This window comes from Myotis nattereri (genome assembly GCF_964212035.1).
Source record: "Myotis nattereri genome assembly, chromosome: 13".
NCBI classification, from domain to species: domain Eukaryota; kingdom Metazoa; phylum Chordata; class Mammalia; order Chiroptera; family Vespertilionidae; genus Myotis; species Myotis nattereri.
This window is the reverse complement of record NC_138088.1, coordinates 49,136,563-49,164,424: the sequence shown is the minus strand read 5'-3', so window position 1 is coordinate 49,164,424 and position 27,862 is coordinate 49,136,563. Positions and strand designations below refer to the sequence as shown.

At 41.8% G+C, this 27,862-nt stretch overlaps 1 protein-coding gene across 1 annotated transcript in view; it reads right to left on the bottom strand.

The window, feature by feature from the left end:
- Nucleotides 1-1,834: 1,834 nt before the first annotated feature.
- LOC308529294 (heat shock factor protein 1-like) overlaps nucleotides 1,835-27,862 on the bottom strand; it is a 50,436-nt gene continuing 24,408 nt past the window's right edge. The window contains exon 3 of the transcript XR_013996756.1: nucleotides 1,835-1,913. The gene's annotated coding sequence lies outside the window, so the exon portion shown is untranslated. The remainder of the gene's footprint in view (nucleotides 1,914-27,862) is intronic.

Here is a 27,862-nt window from a genome sequence, read left to right as displayed (position 1 = left end):
CTGGCATGCAGCTCCTAAAACTGTTGGAATTGCTAAGTGATGAAAGAGAAAGAGAGAGAGAGCGAGCGAGCGAGAGAGAGAGAGAGACAGAGAGAGAGAGAGATATGAAAGTGCCTTTGATTAGGTGTCTTTTATTAGGATTGGGGCTGGTTGCCAGTGGAGCCAACCATGTGATTAGAAAATTGGAACTTCACACCTCCTGACCTCTGAGGCAGGGAAAGGGGTTGAAGTTTGAGTTCAATTGCCAGTGGCCAATGAATTAATCAATAGTGCCTATGCAATGAAGCCTTCATAAAAACCCTAAAAGATGGGGTTCGGAGAGCTTCTGCATTGGTGAGCAAATGAAGATTTGGGGAGAATAGCACCCTCAGAAAGCATGAAAGCTCTGTGTCCTTTCCCTATATATCTCTTTACGTCTCTTCCACAAGGCTGTTCCTGAGTTATATCTTTTGTAGTAAATTAGTAATCTAGCAAGTAAAATGTTTCTCTAAGTTTTGTAAGACGCTCTAGCAAATGAACCCAACCCAGCCAAGGAGTCAGAACCTCCAATCTATAGCTGATCTGTCAGAAGCCCAGGTGATAACATAGACTTGCAATGACCTTAGAAGTGGTGGGCAGTCTTATAGTTCTGAACCTTTAACCTGTGGAATCTGATGTTATCTCCAGCTAGATAGACAGTGTCAGAATTGAATTGAATTATAGGACACCCAGCTGTTGTCAGAGAATTGCTTGGTGATGTGGGGAAACTACCCCCACATTGTAAATTGGGTGCAGAATCGTTAATCCTATAGGTAGTATACTCAAATAAGTGCTCAAGCTATGAACATAAGAACGTTCATTTCAATGCTGATTTCCACAGTACTAAACTGGAAATAACCTAAATATCCTTTATTGGTGAATTCGTTTAATAACTTAAGGAACATCCATGATAGGAAGAGTCATATCATATTCTGATTTAGAAAACTGTTCAGGATATATTCTTAATTTAAAAAAAAACAGGTTGTAAAACAGCATATTTTTATTACATTTTATCTTTTTAAAAACAAATGCATAAATCATAGATGCATGTATGTATAGGCACCAACAATTCTGGAGGACTATGTACCCAACTTTACTAGAGATTGTCTCTGGGGAGGTGATGAGAAGGCCTGCTCAGGTGGGGATGAAGAGGGAGGCCTCTTTCTTTTCACTTTACATCCCTTTGAATTATGTGAAAGCCAATTTTTTCAAAAAATATATTTCTTTATTGATTTCAGGGAGAAAGGGAGGAGAGAGGATAGACACATCAATGATGAGAGAGAATCATTGATCGGCTGCCTCCTGCTTGCCCCCCATTGGGGATCGAGCCCGCAACCCAGGCTTGTATGTGCCCTTGGCCGGAATCGAACCCGGGACCTCCCGGTCTGCAGGCTGACGCTTTATCCACTGAGCCAAGCTGGCTAGGGCTGAAAGCCAATTTTTAAACATGACTCGATATTATTTTTATAATAAAAGGAAACAAGTTAATAAAATTAATTAAAAATAGAGCCTGAGCAAGAAACTGGCGGGAAGAGAATTGAATAAGAGCAGACGGAGCTAAGAGGAAAAAGAATCAAGGAAAAGGGAAATGATGTTAGTGAAGCTCATGCCAAGGCTTTTATTCATTGACTTAAACAAAAGAAATCTATTGTCTCACAGTTTTGGGGGCTAGGAGTTCAAGATCAGGGTTTCAGCAGGCATAGTTCCTTTTCAGGGCCACGAGGGAGAATCAGTTCTGCGCCTCTTCCCTAGCTTCTGATGGTTTGCTGGCCAGCATCGGTGCTTCTTGGCTTGTAGGTCACTGCCTTCATGTTCACGTGGTTCAAGGGTCAACTAAATACTCATATTGTTTGCAATCAATCCCCAGAACTTTTTCATCTTGCAAAACTGAAATTCTAAAAGCAAACAAAGAAACAAAAACCCCACTGAAATTCTATACACATTAAACAACAACTTCCCATTTCTGCCCCCCGACCCCCATCCCCCTGCTCCTGGCAACTACTTTCTGTCTCTATGAACTTGACCGCTCTAGATTCCTCATATAAGTGGAATCATACAGTGTTTGTCTTTTTGTGCCAAGTTTATTTTACTTAGCATAATGTCTTCAAGATTCATCCATATTATAGCATGTGTCGGAATTTCCTTCCATTTAAAGACTGAATAATATATATATATATATATATATATATATATATATATATATATTACATTTTGTTTATTCATTCACCTATCGATGGATACTTGGGTTACTTCCAGCTTTGGCTACTATGAATAATGCTGCTATGAACATGGGTGCACAAATATCTTTTTGAGACCCTGCTTCCAGTTCTTTTAGCTATATATTCAGAAATAGAGTTACTGAATCATATGTAATTTTAAAAAATATTTTGGGGAGTAGCCCTATTATAAGACTCTTTAATTGACATACTTACTGCTCAGAAAGATAGGAGGCAAGAAGGCAGCTGTTTCTCAATATATAAATATATAAATCACACAAAAACCAGGAAGGTAGACTTGCCATCAGCAGAATCAAGAGGTTTTTATTTTTTTTTATTTTTTATTTTTTAAAAATATATTTTATTGATTTTTTACAGAGAGGAAGGGAGAGAGATAGAGAGTTAGAAACATCGATGAGAGAGGAACATCGATCAGCTGCCTCCTGCACATCTCCTACTAGGGATGTGCCCACAACCCAGGTACATGCCCTTGACCGGAATCGAACCTGGGACCTTTCAGTCCGCAAGTCGATGCTCTATCCACCAAGCCAAACCGGTTTTGGCTAGAGGTTTTTAAAAGCATCTTTCCTGCACCAAAAGGTTCCCGGTTCAATTTCAGTCAGGACACATACTCAGGTTGCAGGTACAATCCTTGAGTGAGGATTAAAATAATAATAATAATAATTGGTGCCGAAACCGGTTTGGCTCAGTGGATAGAGCGTCAGCCTGCGGACTGAGAGGTCCGGGTTCGATTCCGGTCAAGGGCATGTACCTGGGTTGCGGGCACATCCCCAGTGGGGGATGTGCAGGAGGCAGCTGATCGATGTTTCTCTCTCATCGATGTTTCTAACTCTCTCTATCTCTCTCCCTTCCTCTCTGTGAAAAATCAATAAAATATATTAAAAATAATAATAATAATAATAATAATAATTGGTAATAATAATGTTATTATTATTGTTCATTTTTTAAAGTTTTTTTTTCTTTAAGAACTCTATAACATCTAAAGCAAATGTAAGAGCATGCTTTAAACTGCTGCTTTGAGTGAGAAGTGGAGAAGGAAAATTAATTGCAGACTAAACTACTTAAGGACCTAAGTATTCCTACTGGGAAATGTTTATCTATTTGGTGGAGTTGCAAGTTTTTGGGAGTGCCCTCATTAGAAAACAGCTGATGATTCCAGGAAACTTTGGAAGCATCACCATGGTGATACAGAGTGACCCATTTAAAGGGCAAAGCCTGTTGTGAGTTGAACTTCAAAAGATGCCTGTATAGAAGCTTCTCTTTTATTTTTTATTGAGCATAAGATATGAAATAAAATAGCATTATTATTATTATTATTATTATTATTATTATTATTATTTATTATTATTATCTGCATTCCTCTTGCAGTCTGATGTACTGGGAGAACCCAAGACGCCTTCAGATTCTGTCCTGGCGTGGCTCTCCTTAGCTGCACTACTTTGAGCGACCACTTAACCTCCCCAACCTCAGAGGGTTGAGCTAAAGGGCCTCTGCTGTCCCTTTGGCCTGTGGATTTACCTCTATGCATATGTATATGCTACAGCTCCTTTCTGTTTGCTACTCCTTTGCTCTGGAACTTGCCTATTATCTAATCAGACACAGTGGAAAATGAGGAAATAAATAAAAAGATGAACAGGCAAACAGCATCAGAGTCCATGTGTTAAAGCTCCTACACCCTACTGCTTCCCTTGGACCTCAGGTACATGGGGTTGAATTAATCACACTTGTGGGTTCGCATCATCTTTCATCATTAGTCTAGACAGGGTCCCTCTCTGTTTAATCTTAGTCTATTATTTTCTTCTTCATATCCCAACACTTTTCTCATTCCAGGCACTGTGCTATATATGGGCAATTGTATTTAACTAATAACAATGCTATGAGGTAGACAATGATATTACCTCCATTTTTCATGTGAGGAAACCAAGGCTTAGGGAAGTTAAGGGACAGAGGCAGAATATCAACCCAGCTAGATAGATCCAGAATCTACATCACTATACCAGCTAATCAAGAAAACTTGTTTAAAATACAGCTTGACTATAAGTTATTCTGAATTGGCTGTAATACCCGCCCCCTCCCTTTCATTCTTGAAAAGGAAATGTAAGCAGATCTATTTTGAGGCACTTTGATTCTCCTCATTCATCCTTTGCAGAGCTTTATCACCAGAGGCAATTTTCTAAAACTGGGATCACTGTCTCTTTGGATTTTCTTCTCTTTTATTCCACTTCTCTTGCAAAACTGGAAGTTATAGCTGTCAGCCTTGGCTTTGACTCTATTCCTTGCTGGGGACATAATTGGAATAACATAAAATAGCATTTCCCCTCCTTAAACAGAATACCTTTCCACTCACATTGTACTCTTTCTGCATCTCATTTATAAGAAGATGATTGTTGATGGGCAGAATATGCTCACATTTCTCCCCTGGAGGGATGAAGAGTGTAGGGATTTATAGTAGAACTAGAGGCCAGGTGCACAAATTTGTGCACGGGTGGGGTCTAGCCGGCCCACCCCGATTGGGGTGATTGGGCTGGGCCGGCCAGGGGCAGGGGACGGGGGAGGTTGGCCAGCCGGCCCCGCCCCCTGGTTGAACTCCTTGTTGAGCTCCCAGTTGAGGGGACAATTTGCATATTAGCCTTTTATTATATAGAATGAAGTGTGTGTCACACTTAAGGTAAATCCATCCCAGATTGATAATTAGCTAAGGTGATGGCCATTTGACATTCCTGGCATTCTCAGACAACTCTGCTATGTGATGGGACAAATTTGTTAACATTGACTGCATTCTGTTTGTGAGCCCTGGTGGGAGGAGAGGGGACAACTCTTGGGGAAGATGCAGGGACAGGAGAGGTTAAGAGTTTGATTGACTAGGAAGATTCTTTCCATGGGAGTCTAAAGATGGATTGCCAGGTTGGGGAGGTCCAGTCATAGTTGAGAGGGGGCAAATTAGGAATAATAATAATGTTGATGATGATGATAATAATGCCAATCTCTATTGAATGCTTACTATGTATATATCAGGCTCTATATATGCATTATTTTATATGCATTGACTTACTGCTTTTTATGTATTATCATTTTTAATCTTCCCAACAACTTCAGATAGGTACTATTATGGGGACATGAAATAGATGCTATTACAATCTCCATTTTATATTGGAGAAATTGAGGCTTAGAAAGGTAATTTTTTTAAGATCACATAACAGCTATGACTCATTGGTCTATCTTTTTAAGCAACAGACACACAGCCAGTGAGTGAGCTTTGGAAACAAGGGATAAGATAAGGAGAGAATGAAAGATGCCCTTTGAAGAGGATGATTGAGGAGGTCTACAGTGGGACTCTGTGAAGGGTTCAGGTCTGGTTGAGCAGTTCAGGATTTTACCCAAATGGGGAGAGAGAGCAGCACCCCATGGTGGTCCTCCTAGTTGGTTCCAAGCATCCATGAATCCAGGCCAGGCCCACACCCTTTGCTGGGAATCATCTCTTCACTATTTTCTTCCTAATTTGAAAGCCATGCTATTATATAATTTGAATATAACAGCCAAAGATAATTTTCTGCTTGAAACAATTATCAGATTTTATGTTGGATAGGCTGACTGAATAAAAGACTTCTTTCCTCAAGAGATCATTTTATTCTGTTAATTGTAAAAAGTCTTTGCGGTGACAGCCTTGCAAATGGTGAAACTAAATCCTGCCCCTAAGTGAGGAAGGGTCTAAGACTTTACAGACCTGGCAAGAAAATCATGCACCCTTCTCCCCCAGCACTAAATTCATTTAGAGTCTCATCAGAGCATCCCAAATCAAGTTTTTATGAAGTGTCTTTTATTTTGTACTTTGTTCCTCTTTAACAAATGAGTCATTGATTTTCAAAAATTTTAAATGTATCCAGACTTTTTTTTTTCTTGGTTTTTGTTTTGAACAGTCATTCAGAAGCCAAATCCAGTAACCCTGTCCTCTCTCCCTGCTGCTTTGTTGTAAAGATGGCTTTCCTCTCTGTGGATCACAGTGGTTCCTTTGACACGAATGAACAACCCTCAACCAGCTAAACTGTTGCCCCCTGTGAAAGGAGTGCCTAGCAAGTCTTTCTAAAATGTTGCCTGGCAATTATTTCTTAACACTTGTCTGCTACATTCCGGGAAGGCCTGAAAATAACAATAAAATAAGAAAGGAACTTTAGGGACAATCTCAGTTCGCTCTGTGATTTATGAGACATTCTAATCTAGAGCCCTTTGGAAGCTTCTCCATGTAGGGTCAAGTAGGGAAGCCGACTGGAGCTTCACCATAAAACTGTGGTTGGATACAATAAACCCCTAAAGACTAGTCAAAGACGGATTCACTTGATGCCAAATTCTTTCCTATCATCCAAGAGTGGCCAATGAAACCAAAGGTGGGAGTGAGAATTCGCCAGGGTTTTCGACAAAACATTCCAATAAATTAAAAAACAAACAACCTTTGTTAGAATGAAAACTGTTTGGTAATGCTGGCTGGTTACAGCGCCCTCATGTGTCTCAGCATGGTAGTCTCATTTGGGGCTTTTCAAAGGGCATAAAATGCTGTTCTAGTCACTCCAACACCATTTCATGGCATTCTCCTCCTTCCCATCTGTTTCTAGGACCACAAATGAAGCTCCGTCTTTGGTTGTTAGAACTTCCACTGTGATTATTTTTATCACAGGCTGAAGGCATAAAGTATCCTATTTTCCAGTGTTCAATAAATGCTTGCTGAATTAGTTCTCCCTTATTTCTCAATGCCTGCCAAACAGTAAATGTAACTCAAGTTTCCATCAGCTGGTGAATCAATAAATAAATTGTGACAACCCACACAATGAATACTACTTATTAATAAATAGGGAAGAACAATTGATGTACGTAACAACAAAAGGCTGTCTATTATAAGATTCCGTTCATGTGATATTCTGGAATACAGACACATATCAGATCAGTTGGTAGCCAAGGGCTAGGGGAAAGGGAGTGGGGTTGGCTGCAAAGGGGTACAAGGGAATGTTTTAGGAAATAAAAAACATTCTATATCTTATTTGATGTTGGCTACCTGACATTAGTGAAAAGTTACTGAACTGGCATTGGTGGTATGATCTTGAGGGTAACTGCCCCCCAAAACTCATTGAGTAGTACACACACAAAAAAGCGAAATTTACTGCATGTGAATTATACCTCAATGAGCCTCACATAAAAGTTTTCCATACCTCAAAGCATCACTGGGATCTTCTTCCAAAATACAAATCCCCAGTCCTTCTAGGTTAGCCTCTTGGCCTCCTTTTCTTTGCCCATCTGAAAAAGACACCACGATAAACTCTTGTGAAAGTCTCCAAGTTCCAGCCCAATTCAAAGCCCTAATGGGGCCAGCCTGCATTCCAAACAGAACGCTCCCTGACTCAGCCATTGTGCCTGTGTGCAGTGACACAGAGCCTCCCTGGCATTTAGATCTTGAAAAAGAAAACATCAAAGTTCCAGGCCAATGCTAGACTTGCTACCAGCAAGTGGGAACCCCTTGAAGGGAAATGAGATCTGGGCCCTGAAGGCAAATTCATACTGTCAGTTTGATGGCCTCCTTCCCTGACAGACAACAATCATTTGTTCCTGCCCAGAAGTTGTGCCTTGAGCAAATTATTCATTAGCCACAAGACCGAACATTCCACCCAGGCAGCACCCAATGGCTGATTCTGGAAAATAGCTTCGGTTGGGTGGCTCCCAAAATGTTCTACCCACACTCACCCCCAACAGTGGTGACCCACAAATATTGATCCAGGCCAATCAATCTTTCACTTTGCTGGGCTTGAGAGTCACCTTCACTTGTTAAGAGAATAAATCTTAAGTATTCTCACCAGAGCCCCACCCACAAAATGTGATAGACATGCTAATTAATTTGAATGTGCTAATCATCTCACAATGTATCCATATATATGTTGCATCACGTCATATACCTTTAAAAATTGCATTGTACAACCTAAATATATATAATTTGTATTTGTCAATCATACCTCAATGAAGCTGGGGGGAAAATCACCTAAGAAGTATATTTTCTAAATGCCAGTTAGGTCTGGGAGTAGTCCTGGGGAACTGCATTTTTTAATAAACCCTCATATCATTCAGATCAGGAAGTCTAAGGACACAATTTCAGAAATGATGACTTAGGCCTCGAGAAACTCCTGTACATAGAGTTTGTTTTCACTTGAGAAAGTTGAGCGATTTAATCATTGGAAATGTGTGACCTACCAAGTGGAGAATAGCACAAAGATTAAGAGTGGGGCTTTGGAATGGGGTTCCTGGGTTCAAAGACCACCTCTTCCTGTTATTGAGGCCTTCCACACGTTACTTAATCTCTCCACAGCATGTGTGTAAAACAGGGTAAGATCAAATGAGCTAATACTCATAAAGCACTCAGAATAGTGCCAGTAAGATTAGATAAACATCAATTATCATTCTGTCCAGGTCAATAAAGACTGAGGGGAATATTGCAAACCATGAACAAAGAGAGTTACTTCAAAGAGCTTTTCATTTAAAGCTTGGACATCTCCAAATACTTCAAATGATAGAGGGTAAGGTAACCACTATATGCATGCCAACTTTCCTACATTTCTAATCCCTTTGCCATTTTAAAAATTAAAAATATGAGCTAAAAAAATAAGTTAAACTTAGCAGTAGCCTTCTTGGATTAAGGGGCTTGAGACAACTCAGATATATTAGTTGATCTTTACAAGTTATGTATACTCTTTGTTGAAAACAGAGATGCAAATCAGAGCTCTTGAAAAATATAAATTTTGACTCAGTAGAGAATGGGGCAGGGCCCAGGGAATCTGAATTTCTAAAGCGTTCTCTCTGTAACTTGGTTGTACATTCCAGGTAGAGAACTACTGTTAAAGGAAAAGGCTGGGATCATCCACCTTGTTTATAGCTTAAGAAACAGAGACCAAACATGTTAAATACTTTGCCAAGGTCACTCAGCTAATCATTTGCAGAGGCAGGAGTTAGATTTGGGTCAGTAATTCAAAGGCCAAAATCCTCTCCATATGGTAGAAGCTACTTGTATAGGGTAGGATAAGCATGGTAAACTTGCATTCCCTCATTTGCTTATGAAATAACTAGAGGCCCAATGCATGAATTCATGCATGGGTCGGGTCCAGCTGGCCCACCCCCAATCGAGGCTGATTGGGCTGGGCCGGTGGGTGTGTGGGGGCGAGGGGCCATGGGAAGTTGGCTGGCGGGGGGAGGAGGGACAAGGGAGGTGGATCGACCTCACCCCCAATAGGGGGGTGCAATTGGGGCTAGGGCCAGCTGGGGGGAGGGGCCATGGGAGGTTGGCCCCCGATTGGGCCAGTTGGCCAGTTGCAGTGCACATCATAATGACTAGTCATTCTGGTCCTTCCGGTCACTTGGCATGTAGATAGATAGATAGATAGATAGATAGATAGATAGATACTCTGATCTGAATTCATAGAAACTTTAAATTAGAACTGCTGAACTGGATTCTGAATTCCTTTCAGATTCCACCTTTTACTCTCTTACCCACACATACTCCAATTTACTGCTTATTCCCATTAAATCCCTGGAAGTGTAAAGGAGAGATGGTTCTCATGGCACATGGATAAAATCTGGATGGGAAATATGATCATGAACTTGAAGATTTGTTCTTCTCCATTTGTAAAGCATAAGATACTCCAAGGACCACGGTTTCATCATGAACAAATCCAAGACCAACTGGCACATAAAACTAGGAAAAAAGAATCCCAAAGGATCATGATCCTGAGAATATTATCCTGTAAATCATCAACTAACAAATCACAGGGACATGAATTGGGAGAATATCCACAGGCCATTCTAGTGGTTAAAGGCAGTGGCATTTGATCTCTGGGTTGAGTTTTTTGTGGATTCCCTTTGCTTCTTGGGACATGTGTGTGACCTACAAAGTCCCTCAGAAACCATTTTCTGTCATGTATTATCACAGAAGAAAATCTGTCAAATTAAAGTCTGCGGAGGGAAGGGGAGTGGCCACCAATCAAGTGAAATCATTCTGCTGAACTTGAGCCAGGGAACCAAACTGGGGCAGCAGCATTTTGCCTACAAAAATGGTTGCCTGCAGACCTTCACACATCACCCACCCTTTGATAATAAAACAGACCCTTTTATTTAGATACTTCTTGGCACCCACTGGCTGCTTTCTTTTCAGATTTTCTGTTGCCCATATTTCAATATCCCGCCTTTGCATTCTCCTCCTGCTCTTGTTAAAATACTGTTTCTTTCTTTCTTTTTTAAGATCCCTTTTAATCAGATAGCTCCTGCTGGCATGAGCTGTCAGAGGTATTCATTTCAGTGGACTCTGGCCTTATGCTGCATTACCTTGGCAACAAGATTAAGAGGCAAAGGCCTGGCCTTAAACTTGTCAGAGTCTCCAACGATGTGAACAGAGCACATATTACTCTCTAGCCTATCAAGTTGTCATGCCAACCGCCAACAATAAAAGCCATCTCTCTCTTTCAGGGTTTTAATTTAATAAGTTTTCAAATGGGTTTCTTCTGTAATTCAATTGGTCTGGAAATGTAATATATGACTGTGTGTGTGTGTGTGTGTGTGTGTGTGTGTGAGTGTGTGAGTGTGTGCACGCACGCGTGCTCATGTGTGCTTAGCCAGTCACTAATGACCTTCCATGAAATGACTGGTAATTGGAAATACAATTTAAGTCAAAAGTTCATCCAAAAGCAAAGAAAAGTGCTGGATCAAACAAAAGGAGCCTATAATTTTGGAAATCCTGACTAAGGTAAGTAAACAAAATCTTCAGAGCTGACTTCTGCCCTCAGACATACGTATAGGACCTCCATAAGCACAGCTGTTTAGCACATTCGATACCCAGAAGAGCTGCACCCCCCATACATATTTAGAACTCGTTTAATTAGTTTTGAGTTCACAACCAACTTCAGTTTCTTAAAGACACTCCCATTTTTATACTTACATTCCATTTACCTCTAAACCAGGACGTTTTGTAGGAACCCGTCCCCTTAGAAAGTCTCTTCATCCTCTAAGGACTCTCAGACAAGGCACTGCATGAAATCTAGGGCCTAGAAGTAATTGGGGGTCAGGGTTTCTCAGACTTATTGGTTTCAATACTCCCCTTATCGTTGTGACAACTGTACAGTTATTTATTTATTTTCTCCTTTAATTACATACATACATACCTTTAGAAGGGCAACTTTATATCATGGGCCTGATAGTCTGCTCTTTTATTCCCTTCTGCCAGTGGAAACATGGTTATTCCTTAGCTTTTAATAACTAACACATAGAGGGTTGACTAAATAGGCGCTGTTGAAAATACTTTTCACCTACTGACACATTTCATCCTCAACCATTGAGGCAGGTAACACTTTCTACTGACCCAACTTCACAGAGGAAGAAAAAGAACCATAGAGAAGTTAGGCGGCCAGTCCACAACCCCACAGCTGGTAAGTGTCAGGACTGAGGTTCGAAGCTAGTGGTCTGGTTTCAGGCTCTCAACTCCATACACTGCTTCATTGGATTCTGGTTGGTTGATTGAGACTCTTTGCAAAGTTTTACCTTCACAAACTTCTTGAAGGCAGGGACCATAACTACTACTTCTATCTCCTTCTTAATATCTAGTTGAATGCCTTTCACATACTAGTTACTAAGATGGGTGGTTGGCTTGTTAAAGAGGGGTCTGGGAGAATCCTAGAATATCAAATTCAAGGCCACTTTGAAACTATACTTTTGTTTAAGTTGGAGCAGTAGGGACTATCATCACTCCAATCCACAAGTACATAAGGTCTTCTGGAGACCAAACTCACCGAGGACAGAGGCCATATTTCATGGTGTGCTGGGTATTCTCTGCTGGCCCCACCAGAGAGACACTTTCCACGTTTTCCCACTGTGCTCTCTGCCCAGGGCACATGATATTTACAGACTGCACCAACTGGTCTCTTTTGCCCTCTGGCTTTACATTAGGCTAGGATGCCCTGGCAGGAGAATGAGAGAAAAGCTGGGGTATTTATTCTTTAGTTCACTCCTTGCCAAAGCGCAGTTTGGTAATGTTTGCTTCCCTCTACCAAAGACCATTGGTTCTATTGAGCAACTCTGTCCTCCAGCTTCAGCTCCTGCTGGGATAGTAAGAGCTTTCTGCTAGTACTAGTTTCAGGGTGCTTCACCGTTCTTTATTGGTGTCCTGTGACTGACGGAAATTTTAGTAATAGTCCCTCCAATAAATATATCATTTGTCTCCTGACAGGTTCCTGGCTCTTATGTTTCTCACATGAGAATCACCTACAGATCTTATTCAAATGCTGATTCTGATTCACACCCTCAGGTGGGCCATGAAATTCTGCATTTCTAATAAGCCCACAAGGAGATGGATGCTCCTGAAGCCACACTTTCAGTAGCAAAAATCTAATAGATGGTCTATATCTGCCACTGGCTAGGTATTTTATGTTGAAAAAAAGAATAATTAAATGAATGACTTGGATGCAATGAATGCTGCATTGGCCAACATTGGTGTAGATGGCCATGCCCTTGCTGTACCTATCTTGTAATAACTTACCCTGGAGGTCCCAGTGTGGTTGCAGCAGACCCGCCAGGTCACGCCATGAAGCTCACGGCTGGCTGGACATACTCATCTCTGTCTTTCTCATTGCCAGAGCTACCCCGGTGATTCTCATCATTCTGTTTATTAAAAATAGCAACTACCACAACGGACCTCCAAGAAATTGAATTCACACACACGAATATTTTTTTCCTCAGAGATAAAAGTAAAGCTGATTTATTTTCAACATCAGAATTGATCTCCCTGAGGGACAATCTTTGCTGAGTGAAAGATGGTAGAGGAATTCATTGTTTGCCAAACAGTAAGTCTTATTTGCTTAGATTCTTGTACAAACAGGTTCTGTGGGCAATCAAGCTCTGAGAGATAATTCAAAACAAGAGCCAGCTCAAAGCAAAACACACCTACCTGTGCCTGTAAGCAGATCAAGCTGTCAGGAGATCTGGATTCCCTTTCACATTTAACTTAGCAACACACACTCTTTGAAGACCTACTAAGTGCCAGACACTGTATCTCTTTACAGGCCATGATTTATATACACAGGAAAATCTTATTAATTTCACATCTAAATATTGTGATAATTCAGATAGCTTCTAACCTGCATTTGACTATTTCCCTAACCATGCAAAAGGATTTACTTTGGTCAATCGGTTTGTAAAAAAAGAAAAAATACTTAAAAGAATAAATGGTTTTTGAGACCTCTCAAGTGTTTTTAGAAAGGTAAATTTAGGTTTTGACTATGAAGTCACTAATTGATTGACTAATAATGTTGATTATCATATCAATTAAAAATTATTCTTCTAAATGCAATGTGATATCCTAGAATAAGAAACTGTAAAATCTGAATAAAGTGTTGAGTTTAATAGTAATAGCAATGTTAATAGTAATATGCCAATATTGGCTTCCCAGTTTTGGCAAATGTACCACAGTAATGTAAGATGTTAACATTTAAAAAAATCTAGGTGAAGGGTAAATGGAATTCCCTGGACTATTTTTGAAACTTTTCCATAAATGTAAAATTATTCCAAAATTGAAAAGTTTATTTTTAACATGTGCACATCCGTTAAGTCTGATTCTCTGAGAACTCCTAGCAGCAGCAACAGAAACCAGTTCTTGCACACATACTCTGGTTGACTCAATGTCCAGTGCTCAACACATGTGCTCACAACAATGCTATCCTCACTTTATAGACAAAGACAATCTGGCTCAGAGTAACTGAGCAACTTGCTTAAAGATACACAGCTAGAAGGATGACAAGGTCTCTCTAAGCCCGAAGTCTGAGCTCTGAGCAACAAGCACCACAGCTCCACTGGGTTGCCTCTTTTGGTCTGAGTTTCTCTGTGTAAAAGAGACTTATCACAAACTCACACTGGTACTCATTTTTCATCTGAGTTGGTGAAACATATGAACCCAATTATTTGCACTGGACCTTTAAGTAAACCACAGTATCATTTTGAAAATAACTGAGTTGAACACAAGGTCAAGTCTACTACCTTTCTGTTTGTTAAATTGGACTCAAATTTTCCTGGAGGAAGGTGGAGGGAAGGAGCCTGGAATGTTTTCAGAACGAAGCAACTAGGCCTTTCCCCTTGGCTCCTGTCTTCTCTTGCCCAAATAATCTGTTCAGAGACAATAGACATTCATGAGACCACCGGCAATTTGAACACTTGTTGGATATTTGATGATGTTAAGGAATTATTGTTACCTTTTCAGGGGTGATAACAGTATTGCAGTTTTGTTTTTAAAAAATCTTTATCTTTTAGCGATACACGCTGAAATACTTAGAGATGAAATGATATAAAATACTTCGAGATACTAGTATCTGGTTCACAGGGGAGGAGGGAGGGGCAGGAAATGTGCAGGGAAATCGGCCATGAGTTGATAGTTGTTGAAAATGAAATGAAAAGGCTCTGAGACTGGACCACATAGGGCCCAAGTTCAACAAGGATGCATGACCTCACCACCACCCTCCTTCTCTTCCCTCCCACCAGCTCAGGTTTCTGCTTGGCAATACCCTGCTGAGCTCTGCCTGAGTCTTCATTGATCTCCCAGCTGCCAAAGTCAACGCACATTTCCAGCCCCGCCAAGACCTCTCTGCAAGCGTTTGTCTCTTGCCAGCTCTCTATACCCGTGTCCCATGAACTGATAATTTCCAAGGCTCCAGGTGCTTTCTATTCATTATTTATTTAAACTTTACAACTGCAGGAGGGAGGTTTTATTTCCCACTCCACCCTTAGTTTTGCTAAATGAGGAAACTGGCTCCAGGAAATTAGTAACTTATCTAAGTTCTTAGAGCTAGAAAACAACAGGAGTAAGATGCAAACCCAGAAGTATTTGTTTCTGAAATGTGTGTTATTGTTATTTAATTAATAGTTTAATAAATCACTAATTTCTATTTTATTATAAGATATTAAGTATAATACTGTAATTATTAAGTTATTATTATTTATTGGTATTATAAATAATACCAGTGGTTTCAGCTTTTAGATTTCATGGGCTAGAAAAAATTTTTAAACAATTTTTAGAGCTCTAACATGAGGCTGCTAAATATGTGTGTGTGTGTGTGTGTGTGTGTGTGTGTTGTCATTAGGACACTTAAAAAATGCCCAATGATAATATATCATCACTATCATTGAATTATTTTTTAAAAAGATTCCCAAATGAACTGATATGGAAATATCTGTATAATGTGTTATTAAGTGAAAAAAGCAAGAGGCAGAATGCTACCTGCTATATTAAGAAAAATTTTCGATGAACATGTCTGCTTGCATATGCACAGAGCATTTCTTGAAGAATACGAAAATAGTAACCGCGGCTGCTTCTGGGTTTGGGAACCAGAAGTCTGGGATAGGAGGGAGATGTAGGTTTTGTACATTTTGAATTCTGTGCAAGGGGCATCATGTATCAACTATTTTTAAAATAAATAAATAAGTAGAAAATAAATCTCTAAAAGTGAAGCTATTGCTAGGGACTGAATATTTGTGTTCCCTCCTCCCCCCATTCATATGTTGAAATCCTAACTCCCAAAGGTGATGGTGTTAGGAGGTGGGGGCTTAAGTCATGAGGGTGGAACACTTATGAATAAGATTAGCGGTTCATAAAAAAGGCTCCTTCAAAATTCCTAGCTCCTCCCATCATGTGAGGATACTTAGAGAATGTGTGGGCTATGAACCAGGAAGGGGACCCTCACCAGAAGCACACCATGTTGGCATCTTGATCTTGGACTTCGTAGCCTCCAGAATTAGAATCAACAAATTTCTGTTGTTTATAAGCTAGCCAGTCGGTGGTATTTTGTTACAGCAGCTCAAACAAAGACAGATGTTTTAACATCTCCAGAAAGATATGGCTAACATAATCACAAAATAATTTATATAGCCCTAGCCCGTTTGGCTCAGTGGATAGATGCAGCCGTGGGCAAACTACGGCCCGTTTGAAATGAATAAAACTAAAAAAAAAAAAGACCGTACCCTTTTATGTAATGATGTTTACTTTGAATTTATATTAGTTCACACAAACACTCCATCCATGCTTTTGTTCCGGCCCTCCGGCCCAGTTTAAGAACCCATTGTGGCCCTCGAGTCAAAAAGTTTGCCCACCCCTGGATAGAGTGTCAACCTGAGGACTGAAAGGTCCCAGGTTCAATTCTGGTCAGGGGCACGTACCTCGGTTGCAGGATCCTTCCTGGCCTGGGCTCTTGGTCGCACCTAGTGCAGGAGGCAGCCAATTGGTGTGTTTCTTTCACATCGATATTTCTCTCTTCTACTCTCTCTAAAAATCAATGGAAAAATATCCTTGGGTGAAGATTAATAATAATAGTAATTTACATAAATGTAACTTTACCCTTATTTTTCTCTTTCTGACATGCCTTGGTGAAAACTTGGTAAGGGTCTGACAGTAGCCTTCGGAAAGACCAGACCAAAATTGCTCCAGGTTTACCTTCCAGTCCTCACTGACCGCTCCCTGGGCATGTATGCGGCTGATGTCCTAAAGCCTTCCTGGACCCATAGGCAGGGGCATCGCTTTGGGCGGTCCCTTCTAAGTGCCAAAATGCAAAACAACTTTCCCAGCATCAGAGCATAAATAGGGAATTGGGCCTGGCTGGAGTCAATGGCCTAAGACTAGGAACCTGGATTTGAGAAGTTCTCATCCTGATACAAGTTCTTGAACTTGACTGCACTTCAGAATCGCCTTCCTATTTTGTCAGAATAGCACCTTCCAGAGACTGTGTCTCAAGGTAGGGCTGGAAATGTGCATTTTAAACCAGCGTCTGGGGCTTCTGATGAGCGAGGAAATCACTATTTGGGGAAATGAAGAGTCCAAACTGTGTATCCTTATGAACTGAGGACGATGACAGAATTTTAATACTAATTCAAAAAATTAGTATTTTTTTTTTCTAAAAAAAGAAAAAAGAGGAGGCCCTCCTCTGGGTGACAGTCAAAAGTCAAACAAAGCAGTTCCCCTCCCCCGATCCGCCAGAGGTCAAACAGGATGTGTCTCAGATGGAGTCTGCTGATGCAAACAGGATCTGGAGAGAAATAACAATTTTTCCTTTTCACTCTGAACCTCCATCCGACCAGCTCCGGAAACAGTCCTGATTAGAGCATAATTGATTTGGACTCCGGAGCAGAGCAGCCAGGCCTGCACATGGCCCTCCCGAGTTGTGCGGGCTGTGCAGTATCATCTGACTCTTCACCGCATTAAAAACAATCTGACATGACATGGGCTGGTTTTCTAACAACTTTGCAAACCAAGTACGATGGTGGGGTCAATGGCTGTGCCAACCAGACTTTAGAGAACCAGCAGGGCATTTCCAGCGACAGCAAAGAAACTTGAGGCATTTTAGCTGCATAAATACTAACTCTGGTCACACAGGATTTGGGGTCTTTTGCTGGGCAGGAAATGATCATGTATTATTTTCAAAGTGGAATCAGTTATTCTAGTTTAAACAAGGATTCTCAACAGTTTGCTTTTTGGGTGTTTTTTTTTTTTTCCTTTGCACACATCACAGAGTGACTGTAATTCAAATTTATCAGAGATTGAAAGGACAAACCAAATAAACAAAAAATCCCATAGTAGCAGAAGGCTAGGAGGAAATGAGTTGAGTCAGAGGAGAATTCCAGCGGGGACTTTTTGGACAGTGTTAGACTCCTGACTTTCAAGTAGTTGTTTCCTCTTTTTGCCCCAGTCTGTGTCAAGATCCCAGTGAACTGCAAACGGGCCACTAGCCAACCAAGGAATAGCTGCTAGACTAAAGCATCTCTTAGATCCACACCATAAATTCTACTCCTTGAACTTACTATTTCCTGAGATCAGGTCCACCCACCCAACCCGGTTATCCAGGAAAGTAAGAATACCAACAGTACTCCGCACGTGTTATCTACGAGTTTACAGGAAAGCATCGGCATTCTGTAATGAAATATGCAAATCTATAAGATTTTCATGCCATAGCTCCAAATGGCTCAGTTTTGCCGGTGTGCCATGTCGTTTTGTTTCTATGTAGATCTGAATCCAATGTCTTTTGTGCTAAAAACAAAACAAAACAAAACAAAAACCAACACCAACTATTAGAGCCCAATTTGGATTTTTTTATGATACAAAATAAACTTTTTGGATCATATAATAAAAGAGAATCCAGTCTCTCTTCCTGGATTATTTTGAAGCACAAACACATCGGATCATTTCATCGAATAATGTTCAATAGGTAGCTCGAAAAAGAAAGATTATTTTACAAACACAATACAATTGTCACGTTTTTAAAATTAACATTACCTCTTTAATATCAACCAGTATCTAGTCATCTGATTTGTAAGCAGAAATCTTACAGAAAGTCATACTGATGCCACTAGCACAGTTCTGCATTGCTACAGGAGCTGTGTGATCTGCCCCCTACCCAACGCCCCAAGGCAGGGATGCTTAAGAATCGGATGCACAAAAGTTCTTTCAGGGACTTGCGTGAACTCGAGTGTCAAGACGTCCCCGCCTGTGGAGACTGGGCTGGATCCTCCAGCATTGTTGACTTTGGTCTGGATGTTTATCCATTCATGTTTCAGACCTCTAGTCGCTTGTTTATCTTGGCCATCCCTTTCCAGCCCGAGACTTCCCACACCCTGCCATCTGGCACCCACAATGGTTTCATTCCCACAGCCCCAGCGCTGAGCAGAAACCTCAGGGGAAGCCCAGATCCTGCAAAAGGCCCCAAGCGCTGGGCCCATGCTTCTGTACCCTCGTCTTCCTGCAGGAAAATAAAGGGGGCAAAAGGAATTTTTGGAGAGCATTCTCCGGGTTCATTATCAACAGAATACAACCCTCTTACTGTCAATTGATGGATTCAGTCAATAAATAGCTCAGTGCCTTGGTGAAGGTTATTCCCTGGTGAGAAGCTTAGAAAGTTTTAGAACTTTCTTAGGAAGTTTTAGAACTGTACCTGATGGCTTCTTTTATTTTTTTTTTTAAAAAACAAACCATCATATCACTAAATATTCAACTTGTATCCTTAGACCTACAAACTAACACAGTAAAATTTTTAACAGAACATTTTCAATGGTAAAGACGTTTTCAATTAATGCAAACAAAGCAGCTAGGTTGTTAATTTCCGGCAAATACGTTCACTCACCATTTGACTCACAAATTGCCTCCCACTTTCCTACTGTCCTGCTGCCCTGACTTGTCAGATTTCCCAGTCCTTGAAGGCTCTGTTGACCACCCAAGCCAAAGAGCTTCTCTCTCTAAATTCCAATGAGAGCGACACCATCTCTATCACCATGACACCTTTCACAGTTCCTAAGAACCTACTATGTGCTGGGCTTACTGTATTATTCCATTTATCTTTAGTGTATTGTCTGAATTAAACAGCTCCAGGAGGAAGGCCATCGTTTTATAAATGAGGAAAAAATAAGGAAAGAGTTGGTAAACACCCACAGTCAGCGGGACAGTAAAGGACAGAGCTGGACTATGTGCCTTAGAGGGAGATCCCACAATCTTTAAACCACATTGCCTTAAAAAAAAAAATCAAATTCCACCTTGTCAACAACGTTTATGTATGTGTCCTCCCCTTGACCTAGTCTCTGGATTTAGCACAGTATCTGGCAAACATAGGAGCTCAATGTGCGATAGATGCTAGCTGTTGTTATTGTTGTTGCTGTTATCAGTAATTATTAACTGCGTGGCCCAGAACAGTCTCACTTCTATGCTGGGGGCTGTTGTAGAAGCAGAAGCATGAGAGTCTGGCCTTATGGTCGCCAGATGTAGCATATAAAAGTATGGGATGCAATACTTGGGATATATGTAAACGAAGAAGGTATTTGATGCTTCTCTGAAATTCAAATTTAACTGGGCATCCTGTATGTTATCTGGCAGCCCTTGTCATGGGGCCGACCAGGGACGGTGCTACGGAGCAAGAGGAGCCTTCCCCGCTGAGCCATCTGGTGCTGATTAGCAGCGTTGCAGGCATTCTGAGAAGGGAGGGCACAGTGGGTGCTGGGCAACCAGAGAGGGCTTCACGGAGCAGGTGGGGCTGCCAGAATCAGGCAGACCGGAGATTTTACAGGCTTTAGGCCTTCGGAAGGATTAAGGGAAGCAGCAATCGGCCAAGTGGCTTCTAACTTGAGCTTATTATGGAAATAAATTCAAAGAACCGAGCTAGAAGAAAGAGAAGATATCGCTGTAAGTGGTTTTTGATAGTGCACGAGGCAGTAAATTGTCCATGACATTACCCAGATCCGTCCAAACAGCACAGTGCCTGCAAGGCCAGAGGGTCCACGTCCCTGGTCTCTTGTTGGAAGTGGAAAAAGCACAGCTCTAACTTCTGAGGCCGACCAAGCTCTAGAGCAGTGGTTCTCAACCTTCCCAATGCCGCGACCCTTTAATATAGTCCCTCATGTTGTGGAACCCCCAACCATAAAATTATTTTCGTTGCTACTTCATAACTGTAATTTTGCTACTGTTATGAATCGTAATGTAAATATCTGATATGCAGGATGTATTTTCATTGTTACAAATTGAACATAATGAAAGCATAGTGATTAATCACAAAAACAATATGTAATTATATATGTGTTTTCCGATGGTCTTAGGCAACCCCTGTGAAAGGGTCGTTCAACCCCCAAAGGGGTCGCGACCCTCAGGTTGAGAACGGCTGCTCTAGAGACAAGCAGCCAAGATGTGCTGAGGAGTGGGATAAGTCTGAGCTTTGTTGGGGAGAAGAAAAAGAAGCATAACGGGGCTGTCTTGGAGAGATGGTCCCTCGGAAGCAAAGGTGTGGCCCTAATCCCCTCAGGTGGGGATGTGAAGCCCTGGGGATCTGGACGATGCCTTGCACAGGGGCAGAGCATTCATTCAGAGCCTTTATGTGTCGGGCACTGTAAATACATGGTATAATTTTATTCTCCTAAGAATCCTACTTTACATTGTAATCCTCTCTCCATAGAGGTTTAGAGAGCCAGGGTTACTCACTGCACATCACCCAGCTAGCAAGTGGCAAAGCCACGATTCAAATTTAGATCTGCCAGATTTCAAATCCCGTTCCCTCTCTCTTTCCCCGCCCCGATAGGAGTCAGTTCTGTGCCAGTGATTTTTAAGGAAGCACTCCTGTTGTCCTCTGTTTACAGGACAATGACTACGCCCCCACCTCCGGTGACAGATTTCTTCTGGCTCCGATTGGTAACGGGAGGCCTCCTGGTTACTCAGGTCTTCCTTCACACAGCCGGGAGGGGGGCGGGGAGGCAAGTCAGTGAATCTTCATTCCCATCCTGTGCTCTTGGGAGGCCAAATTCTCCCCTGGTGCTCAGTCCATAGCCCTCGGGCATCTTTTACTGCAGCCCTAGGTGGGTTCTTTAGTGACTCTGGAGACCTCCCCCCACCCCCACAGACCCTCCTTCTGTGGTGTCTCCACCAAAGACAGGAGAGGAATAAAAATGCATCTAATTAAAAGGACTTTCCAGGTGCAGGGAACAAAATCCAGGCAGATTGCAGGCCAGGGCAGGCGAGGCACTAGCTTTTGCAGATGTCCAGAAAGAGCCCACGTTTGACACTGACTAGTAGTGGGAAAGACACTTCCAACCATCAAGAGCCAAATGTTGACGTTGGAGGGCTATGAAAACAAGCTATCTAATTCATTGGAACATGTTTTTCTAGCAGCTTCGGGCCAAAGCTGCGATTGCCTCCTGCAGGGACGTGTGACCTCATCCTTTCTCCCCCACCCTCTCCAACTGTAACTACAGGGTTTTCCCAGCTATAGCATAACATATGGTTTGCAGCAGGAAGTGCGAAATCCCAGGAATGAGCAGAGGCTCAGGTTTCAGACTCAGAGAGGCTCAGGTGAGCTACAAGGAATGGCCTTTGTTTCCTATGAAAACAGAGTTGAAAACAGTGTTTAGTGACCCCTGGGTTTGGAATGAGGTAATTAATTCTCCAGAAACTCTCTCCAGTTTCCTGGGCAACAAAATCAATGTGTTGTTGATAGAAATACTGGGGATAATAAATTGGTTTAAATTACAGATTTTCTTTTTAAGAGAGATTTCCTCCCTACCAACCACAAAATATAAAACAAAACAACAGAAAGCAAATAAAAAACTCAAACCAAACACACACACAGAGCACACAAACACACATAAACCTAACTCTCCCTCTTCACCCTGGACTTAGCCTCGCTCTTTTTCAAAGTTTAAGTTTAGTGCTCTGTGAATATTATTATGCTCTAGAAGTAGGGAAAGTAAAAGGTGGGTCAAATCCCATGAGTAATTATTATACACAGAACAAGAAAATCTTTAGCTATTCTTCAGGTCAAAGATTCTCACCCTGAACGGGGTGATGGGAGGGTCAGCATATCAGAATTCCTGGGGGTGTCAGAGGGAGGAAACCAGTGTGAGATTTTTATTTATCAAAAAGCATCGAGGATTAAAAAAATAAAACCGACGGAGCAACTGGGTTAGGCTGCCTTAGCTTTTTTTCCGTTTCAAAACCAACTAAGTAAAGTTTTGCTTTTTTAATGACCAAGTTAAGAACGAAGTAAATGGTGTGTTCTCCTTGGAAATCCTATTCGCAGCACTTTGGGAACTCCTGGCTGAAGTCAAAGCCTGCTTTCCCCTTCCCTTCTCACTATGCAGCGAGGCAGCAAGGATTTCCTACTGCACGGCCTGACAAGGACTCCTTACTGCACGGCCTGAGAACATAGACTCCAGCTCCAAACTGCCTGGCTTCTACCTTGTCTCTCCCACCTTCGGTATCTCATCGTATTTAAGATGCCATTGATTGTAAAACCTTATCATTACTTTAAGCATCACTAAGAAAGAAAAGAGTTGTCAATTAAATTCTGAAACAATGCTACTATGCCATCCATTGGGGGGGGGGGGCAGCATGGTAACGCCCACACATGGCAAACTGCGGTTTTAGAGACATGAAGCAGGCCATGTCAGGAGAATGATAACAGACCCTCTCTCTCTGCCTTGGCCTCTGGGTGATTCCTTCAAGTATACCCTGGTTCCCACAGAAAAGTGCCTGGCTTATCTGGTAATCGTTCCATTGCGGGAAGAGCTTTTGCATTCATAATGCTCTCATGGATTATTTTTGCCAAGTTTTTTGTTGCTCTAAGCACTTCCTGGAGGCACCGCAGCCACAGGAGGATCCTGACCTCTGAGGGATGCCAGGTGGGGTTTGATGCAAACAATCCACGCAGGGCATGGACCAGATGGTTCCACACAGCAAGCATTGTTATTTCATTCACAAAAAGTCAGAAGCAAGCTGATTTTGCCATTTTAGTCGTAGCAAGTAAAAAAGTGAACAACCCTATCTTGATAGGCAGGCCCATATTGATGTAAGTCATTTTTGCAAATCGATGAACATTGGTGCAAACGCAAATTTCCAAAGTCATTGCTGCTGAGATGTAGTTGCCTCGGAATTAAAACCCATGAGGGCAAGGCTCCAAGTCCACATATGCTTTCCAGCCTCTTGGAAACTCTTGCATTTTGCTGTTGTCCTTAGCCTTCTGTTATCCCTAATTTCCTCCTGAAGTTATTGAAGAAATAGGCATTTGGATGATGAGAATGTGATCAAGGCACATGTCTGTTTTTATACTCAACCAAGTTTGATAAAAAAAAAAAAAAAGAAACTGTGTGGGATTTGGCACTGAGGTTCAGGAAGCCTCGCTCCAGAATTTGACCAAAAAAACAACACATTGGATTGGGGTTAGGTAACCCAAGTTCCAGCCTCTCTATTGACTGACCCAAGCGTCACCCTTCACCATTGTCTGGTTCTTATTTTCTTTATCTATCGCAGTGGTTCTCAACCTTCCTATTGCTGCGACCCTTTAATACAGGTCCTCATGTTGTGGTGACCCCCAATTTCATTGTTGCAAATTGAACATAATTAAAGCATAGAGATTAATCACAGAAACAATATGTAATTATATATGTGTTTTCCGATGGTCTTAGGCGACTCCTGTGAAAGGGTCGTTCGACCCCCAAAGGGGCCGCGACCCACAGGTTGAGAACCGCTGAATAGAGAGTCTCTCCTAGCCCTAAATCCCTCAGATGTAAGGAACTCAGGAAACATCTGGCTCTGTTGGGCATCTTTAAACACCAGGTGATGGTTAATTTTATGTGTCAACTGGCCAGGCTATGGTGCCCAGATGTTTGGCCAAACACTAGTCTAGCTGTTGCTCTGAAGGTACTTTGTAGACATGGTTAACATTTACAGTCAGCGGATGTTAAGTAAGGGAATGTAGCCCCATAACTCGAATGGGCTTCATCCAGCCAGTTGAAAGTCTTAAGAAAGAAGAGTGAGGTTTCTTGGAGAAGAAGGAACTCTGCCTCAAGACTGTAACATAAAAAGCTCACCTGAGTTGAAATCCTATTGGCCTGCCCTACATATTTGTACTCAAACCTGCAATACCAGCTCTTACCTGAATTTCCAGCATGCTGGCTTTCCCTATGGATTTAGGAATTGCCAGCCCCACAACCACATAAAAGCTAAATTTTGAAAATAAGTCTTTCTCTCTCTCTCTCTCTCTCTCTCTCTCTCTCTCTCTCTATATATATATATATATATATATATATATATATGTATATATATATATATATATATATATATATATATTTCCTATTGGACCTTTTGCTCTGATTCACCTTGCAGTTGACCTCTCTACCTGACCTTCCCAGTTTCTGACTTATTTTTCTAAACATGAAGTCACCTCACTCCATATTTCTACATTTTAACCTTGTATTTTTCTCCTAGATGACCATGATTTAAACTTTCTTTTTGGCCCAGCTGCTGTTTATTTTTCTGAATAAAACTTCCTTTGATCTGCTTCCAACCCTGAGACCTCACAGATTGACCCCAAGGGACCTGGGTAAGTAGGTGTGACTGAACCCAGTGAGGTACACGCACGACTGTTTGCAGGCTCACGACCTCCCGGGCTCCTACTTTTTTGTGCTTCAGTGGCTTGTAGCATTCTTGCCCTACATACTTCTGCTTGGAAATCAAGTTCTTTACACAGCAATCCCATAATTTTACAAAGGGTTAAAGAGAAACTGGCCTCATTTCCATCTCCTGGGTGTCGTATTTTTTATTCATGTCACAGGAGATATGTGGTTATGGGAGGACATGTTTGTTAATGAAAAGGGAGTGTGTATAATTACTTTTTTGCTTATTTGCAAGGCAGATTTTAAAAAGTAAGTATAGTTGTATGTGTGTGTGTAAAGTTATTTTACAGCAAATGTTTGAGGAGCTCTTGGATATCCATGGAGAAAAGTTACTTGGCTAATGCCAAGAATTATTAGAAACACAGGCTTTGCTAATGTTGACCCTACTCTAGACGACTCTTATCACATAAGTGTTTGCCTTCATAAGGGGCACCTCACAGGAAGCCTACGGCTTATAATGACTTTAAGGCATTGCCTGTCTGTCGAGGTCTAAAGGGCTCTATATATGGTCTCTCAGTGTGCTGTGTGTTGAAGACATTTAGGTATTTTGCCCTCCCGTGTATTCTAGTGGAGTCAGGCCGAGCTCGTGTTATATAACACCACCATCTCACTCTGTAATGAGCAACTTCTGAGGAGGAGGCAGCAGGGAGAACAAAGCCACCTGCCCTTTGCCAACCCCTCCATGCTCTGCCAGTGCACCTGCAGAGCTCTGAGGCTCAGCCGGGAGGAGACACCGCTTATTATGTTTCTCTGTGTGGATAACACAGGGCCTTCCCAGGACAGGCCAGTCTGAAAAAAATCTCTGCTTTGTTTCTTGGCCAGGTTTTATCCAAGGCCTTCTAGGGGTGAGGGATCATTAAACAGCTGCCTCGCCGAACCCCTGCCTTTCACTTCACCTGCCTTCAGAAATCTGATCGATTCAGACAGAGGCATGAAATATTTAGAGGAAGCTCCCAACGATCAGTGTCTCACTGGCCTGCAGGGTTAAAGGGCCGGGTGTGTGTGTGTGTGGGGGGGGGGGGGGGGGGGAGTGTCACATGTTGGTTACGCCTCAGTAGGACTTGTCTGCAGTTCCAGTCTGACTCGTTGGTGTGCTAAGTCAGAGGATAATTTCGTCACCATTCTTAAGTATAAGTTAAGCATCCTTCTCTCTGTCATTACCTGTCACTGCTATGGTGGGAGAGATGAACAGTGAGGGCCCTTTCTGTTGTCAAAAATTCCATTCAAATTGGTTTAAGTGAAAAAGGAAATGCATTAGATCGGCTAGCTAAAAAGCCCAAGGCTAGGATGGCTTCAGGAGGGGCTGGCTTCTTGGCTCAAATGAGGTCATCTGGACTTGGTTTTTCTCCATCTCTAGGCTCTGCCTTCTGTTGGATTGGCTTCATTTTCAGCCGTCCTGTGGTGGCCCCAGCAGTTCCAGACTCCCCCTTGTGGTGGCAAGATGGCTGCAATAGTTCCAGCCTCCTCCGTGTAAAGGAGGGGTCCGCACACTTTCTGTGAAGGGGCCAGATAGGAAATGTTTTAGCCATGCTTCTATTGTAGCTACTCCACTCTGATGTTTGAGTGCAAAAGCAGCCTTAGACTATAGGTAAATGAATGAGCATGGCTGTGTTCCAATAAAACTTTATTTAAAAAACTAGCAATGAGCCTAGTTTTGTCTGTGGGCTATAGTTTGAAGATTCCTGGAACTAACTAAGTATACAGTTGTTAGAAAGTGGCTTCCCAGCCAGGAACTAATCTCCCAGCTTCCCTTGTAATTGGGCGTGGCTACCATGTGACTGAGTTCCAGTCAATGTAACACGACCATTTTTGGGTCAACTTTTAATAAGCAGGGATGCCCCCTTTTACTCTCTTCACCCTGTGAGACTGGATGCAGATGAGGAAACTCCAGGAGTGGCAGAGCTACAGGGTCAGGGACTGTGATTCCTGAGTCACCCTGTGGAGGGGAGTCAGCCAACAATCAGGAGCTGCTGCCTTAGACTGTTATGTGAGTGGGAAACATTTTTATTTTGCTCAAATCATTATACATTTTGGGTCTGTTTTTTAACAGCAGTTTTTCTATCTTAAGTAATACAAAAGTTGGTGTTAGAAAGGGAATGCTAATGTAAGAAACACCTAAAATATATGGCACTCAGTAGTTGTGCAGTAAGAGACAAGAAACCAGAGTAGGCAGCAAAAATGGTGAGCTGTGTTGTACGGTAGCAAAATATTTGTTATAACTGTGGCCAGCAATCATCTGGAAAAGGCAGATCAAGATCGACCGGTAGCTCTAGAGAAAGCCATTAGAAAGAGACTGAACGTTAGTGTGTGTTAGAGTTGAGTGTCTTGCTACAAGTTATTACTAGAAAAAATAGCCCTGACAATAAATGACCAGTTTATAAGCAGAAATAACAGGGAATGAAGAGAGCACCCACATTTGGAGAAACCTATTGATTCTGGATCCCCCTGCAATAAGAAATAAGATGGGAAGAATGTAATTAAAACCCCAGATTTGGAAAAGACTAAATTCCATTAAGAATTCTCAGTTAAATATAGCAGCTCAACCCTTGCAGCAAAGATCAGATTAAAGGTGTAGCCTTACTACTCAAGTCTGTTGTTCAGATCACCTGAGGTAGCTGCCATTACATTGAGAGAAAGCT